Consider the following 6,000-nt stretch of genomic DNA (forward strand, 5'->3'; position numbering starts at 1 on the left):
GGCTCCCAACTAGATTTTGCCATTAAGATGGCTTATCTAGACTGGACAAGTGTGGCAAGTGAGTCCCACAGAGACTTTCAGAAGAGTTATTACCATAGTGCAGGAGAGCAGATGCCATCATCATCACTGAAATAAGCCAGTTATCTCAAATTGCAGCCATCATAGCCAGCTTGTATCCCCCAGACTCTCTTGATTTCTCTTCAAAACAAATTCATTCTAAATAATTTTCCACAAAGCAGTAGTAACAGACAATAAACATCAGGCAGGAAAGAAAAAGTTCTGGCTCAAGAGCAGTTGCTATAAACCCAGCACGCATAATTTAAAGTGAAAATTAGAAAAGCCATTAACATTATAGCAGTAACATTGAGGAATGCCCTTCCAAGAGAAGCAGTGCATGAAAGGAAGATGAACTGCTTAAAAAATGAAAATTGAGCAGCCTACAAACTGGATAATATCTTAAGCACATACTGCAGAAGTTGGAACTTAAATTACTTCAAGTCCTGTGTTTCCTCTCCAATCCTACCTGATGTCCACAAGACAGATTTTCTTCAGTCATGTTCCTGATATCCTACAGTCTCAACTTGATGTAAAAGAACCTTCATAGTGTCAAATTTAGTTTACTAAGAATGGACAAGGAAGCAAGCTGACTGTATGTCGAAAGCCTGTAATGATGTGCATATTAAATGTCTCTTTGAATCCTTGACTACTCAGAAGATATATTTTTAATTGCTTGGATTATTTTCAAACAGAAGTACCTCATGGTCAGACTCATTTTTAGTGAAAGGCTTAATGCCCAAGTATGCACATTTAAGGGCACTGAACAGAAGTCTTATACCATCGTTTCTGAAGCTAATTCATGAAGAACAAATTATTTCCACTTTTCAAAAATTCAATTGGAAACCAGTTGAAAGACAGATTAATATACTACTTCCATTGTGCTTCTTCAAATATTTGCATTATGAACTTGCAGGTCTCATATTTCTGATCCTTTACCATGATTGCTCTTTGTACCACCTGATGACAAATACCACAAAGTTTTCATCTACCTTCTGAATTGGAGTGGCTTCCTTTTCTAATAAAGATGCTTTCCCCCACTGTCATTTTATATCCAATATTATTACAAATCTGAGAACAAAAGGTAGAGCTGATAGTTTTCATGAGTTGGCAGGAGGTTACTTTGCAGCATTCAAGCAGGCACTGTGAGGTTTTGATATTTACTGACAAATTAATTACAGGCTGTTGCAATAAAATACCCAGCATGACTAATGAAGACAACTAGAGCACAGATATATCTGTACTTTCTGGAGAATGCTGATGAATCTATCTTGATGTAAACATGATTAACAACCTTGTTAAATTAAGATGACAAGATGGGCTTTAACCAAACAGCTTAGAAAAATACTTGAGAAAAATGGTGAAAGAGTAAGATAAAGATGTCTGTATACAGAAATTCTCAAAGTTACTTTTCCCAGGACAAGGTAAATTGTGTCTTAAAAAGGTTGGGACTTCAGAAATTGGTAACAGACTGCTAGTTGTTTCCTGCTCTGCTATCTATTGATAGCAATACAGGAATGTCCAATCACACCTGTCTGGCTTCTGCTGAGTAAACCTAGAATTTATTTGCAATGGTTTTTCAGTGATCCTTCCAAGAGATAAATCAGCTCTAGAAGAGCAACTCAAGTGGTTAAAGGAGCCAACATTACTCGCTATATTAAAGACAATGCAAAACAAAACAAATGTTTTTATTCCCTTGGACAAAGTATAAATTATTCCATATAAACAAAACCACAGTGGAGTGGAATTCAGAACTTCAAATCCATCTCCCCTTGAAGACCATAATGGTTCCAATCCTAATTGGATTACATACATAAAAGCATTTCTGTCCCAGAGAAGCTGCAGCAGTGGTCCTATAATATCACTGGGTTTATCACCATGATAGAATACTTCAGATACAAGGGAGATACTTTAATTTCTGTGTCATAAAGCTTGTGATCTACAATGAAAGCTTCTGAAGAAAAAGAAAAATAGGCTAAAATAGCCCAGAGGAAAGACCTAGTTATTTTCTTACTATTTTTATGGTGGCAATTACTGCAGCAGATAATAGCTTTTAGAAGGGACTAGTGTGGAGCCTGTAGCATTCAACCTCCTTCATATTCTGTGCCTTACAAAATATTAAGCACAAAGATGCAAACAATAACCAGCACTGGGAGCTGAAATATCACAAGAAAACCAACAGGATTCCAGCATCATCAACACCAAGCTATTGACACCAAATACCCATTTCCTGGAACTTCAATGGTCATCTGAAATACCCTCCTTTTTCCCATCATTACATCATCCCATACCACTTCCTGCACATGGCAGAAAGTCACATATTTATTTTAGTGAATTGATCAGTTGCACTGGTCAGCGAATACTTGCATGTGTTCCTAGATTTTACTTGTTCCCATTTAATCTCCTTAGTTCAGAAGGTTATTGCTGTCAGTCATATTTACAGTGATGGTGAATAAAGCTGAGGAACGAGGCCCCAGTCTGTTATTCTTTGCTCTACCACCTCCACTTTAGACTGAACTGCTGCAGAATAGGGGAAGAACCACAAACCAGCAGAAGACCCACAAGACCAAGGAGTGGCAGCCAGTTAGAGATGCAATGATTATTACTTTAGAAAGAGCAAAATGTGATGGTAACCAGATTTTCACTAGACGCCGTTCCAGAAGCTATATTTTATTCTTCAAAGGCAGGTTATATTTCTTATATTTGCCTCTTCCTTTAAAAAGGCAAGCTGGCCTTAACCAAGCTGGCCTTCAAATCCCCATTTTGATCCATCTACTGGAGTCACATATTGAGTAGTCTCAACTTTTCTATGAATAGAATCAATATTTGGACCAAAAAAGAGGCATTGTTATCTTATATCTACCTTTTATATTCTTCATATATCCTCGTAAAAGAAATATTCTTAGAAAACCAGCCTTTTTACACATTACACATCTCAATTCTATGTGGTTAAAAAACCTAGTTTCATCTTAGAAAAGAAATTACTGCAGTACAAAAGCTGGACAGCCTGACCAGACAGCAGGACAAATAGTGATGACACCAAGGGTGAAATGCTCAGGAGTACTCAGTGCTGAGCTCCTTTCGCACTACACTCAGCAGGAGAGAAGTTAAATAAACATCAAATATTTTCTGAATAACTCCACCTAGTGAGAAACCACCCACTGTTTTCACTGACTAGGATCTGAACCCAGAACCTGTGCCCTCGTGACTGAAACATAACATGCACATATCTTCCCTTTGTTTACAGTTCCCAGGACTGATGCCTCAGAAAAAAAAAAAATGATGCAAAGCCAAAGTAAGATCAATTAAGCAAAAATCAACATATTAGACTGTTATTCCATGCTGACCTGAGAGGCATGAAAACAACATAAGCTTGAAGAACAAAAGTACTACCAATTTTCCTGGAAGAGTGTTTTGTTTTGTTTTCTGGAAGAAGAAACAGCTTTAAAGTAGCTTATTCCACAATGCATAATCCAGTGAATTTCCAAAGGCAGGAGAACTTAGAGAGTTCAAAGCATATTCTCTTATCACAACTCCAATATGTCTGTTATATCTTATTTGGTCAAAGAGTTCTAGTGAGTACAGACCCTCAACTCAAGTAATGCTTCTGTCTCCTAAGATATAAATGGAATGGTTCAATTTTCAGCTATCCACATCTCTCTTGTATTTCAGGAGAAACTATCTACCAGAATTTTTTTTTTTACAATAGAACATCTAAGAAAAAAATACACATAGATAAAACTAAGTACCCACCAGTCTGGGGGCACTGTTGATTCTTTGAGTTTGTATTTCCCCATACTTTGAGTTTCTCAGGTCTGCAAACCTGACCAGTTTCATGTCAGGATTTCGTGTAAGAAAAAAACACAGTTGTCCCTGATCCCTTACCTACATTGACGTCAGGGGACGTTTGGAAACATAAAAGTGACATGATGATCAGGATACATCAAAGGGAAAAACAATTTTAGAACTTTCATGGTCAGGGTCTGCTTATTTGTGAAAAGCCTGACTCAGCAGCAACTTAACAAAAAGCAAGCCCCTATTGGGTGAGCAGAGGGAGAGGATCCCAGGGCTGGTCAGCTGCAGAGGTCAGCGGCAGGACTGCAGGGGAGGTCAAGGGCCTGGCAGACAGTGCCTGATCCCTGCTCCCAGTGAGGGCAGGCAGGAATGGCCAACGGGCCACCAGCAGGGTATTTCTCTTGCCTGCCCTCCTCTGGTCACTCCACAGCCACCAGCACTGGGATATGGATTACCATCACTGCTTGGTCACTAGGACTTGGTGCAGACCAGCTTAAATGCAGTGAACCTTCTGACGGGCAGACATTAAAAGAAGAGAGGACCTGCAAAAAGGCCAGACATCCCAGCATTTGTATAAAGGACAATGGTGAGCATGGACCAGCACTCTGGGGAGCCTCAGTGGCCCTGTCCTTACCTCAGTCTAGGGGCTGCTCTTGCCAACTTGACATGGGCTCAGCTGTCTGGCCTGGGAGCACTTGCTCTGCCTAGAAGGGCCATGAGAGAGACTTGTAGGCAACATAACCACTAAAAGCTGAGACAACCAGGGGCTGGAGAGAGAAGTGAGCAATGAAACAAATATAATACATTCTTTTCTCCGGGGCAGGGGGGGAAGATCACCAACTTATTTCATTTATCAATTAGAAAGTTTTCGGGCCCTACCCAGACTGACAAGGCACAGTAGGATGGTTTCCTGTGCAATACAACTTCTGCATTGCACAGGACACCTCAACAGCTGCCCTGACAAGCTATAAATAATTAACTTAATCCACATTGTGCAAACATCAGAGGAAAAGATTACAAAACCCATTTATGCAATTGAGACATGTTACATTGAGACACCCAGAATACACCTCAGCAAGCTGATAGGTCTCGTCTACTTCTTATACATGAAACTGAAAACATGAGGAAAACAGATATATAGCATGAGGTAAATTTGATTTACAACATGGAATTCCTATACTGGAAGAAGAGAAAAACATATTTTAAATTACTCATTGATATTCTGCCATAGAGCATTACTAATATTGAACTTCAACAAAAAAAGACAACACAACAATAGTTTTAGTCTATTTACTCCAGTGTAAAAGCTTAAAAGGACACAATCTGACAATCTAGATAAACTAGGATAAATTAATGATATAACCCTTTTTTCCCCTTCCATTTATGTTCTGGCAGGAAGTTGACAGTTTTCCTGTAAGCTTCCTATTAAAAAAAAAATCTTCACAAATAATTTCAGCAAATTCTTCCTGATGTATTAACAATGCAAACTTCTACAAGTGCTCCCCATAACACAAAAAGTTTTCAAACAATTATGACTAATTACAACTACAAAATCATAGAATTGTTTAGGTTAGAAAAGACTTCTAAGATCATCAAGTCCGATCATTAACCCAACACTGCCAAGTCCACCACTAAACCATGGCCCTGAGTGCCACAAATACAGACCTTTTAAGTACCTTCAGGGATGGTGACTCAACCACCCCCTGGAGCAACCTGTTCCAGGGCTTGACAACCTTTCCCATGACAAAATTTTTCATCCAATCTAAACCTCCCTGGTGCACCTTGAGGCCATTTCCTCCTGTCCTCTATCAGGAAAAGAGAGCAATCCCCACCTGGCTACACACTCCTTACAGGCCGTCATAGAGAACAATAAGGTCTTCCCTGAGCTTCCTTTTCTCCAGGCTAAACACCCCCAGCTCCCTTAGCTGCTCCTCATCAGATTTGTGCTCCAGACCCTTTCCCAGCTCTGTTGCCCTTCTCTGGAGTCTCTCCAGCCCCTCAGTGTCTTTCTTGTAGTGAGGAGCCCAGAACTGGATATAGGATTTAAGGTGTGGCCTCACCAGTGCCAAGCAGAGGGACACTCACTGCCCCAGTCCTGGTGGCCACACTATTGCTGGTACAGGCCAGGATGCCATTGGCCTTCTCAGCAAT

This window comes from Lichenostomus cassidix, chromosome 3 (genome assembly GCF_008360975.1).
Source record: "Lichenostomus cassidix isolate B80296 chromosome 3, HeHo_3.0, whole genome shotgun sequence".
NCBI classification, from domain to species: Eukaryota; Metazoa; Chordata; class Aves; order Passeriformes; family Meliphagidae; genus Lichenostomus; species Lichenostomus cassidix.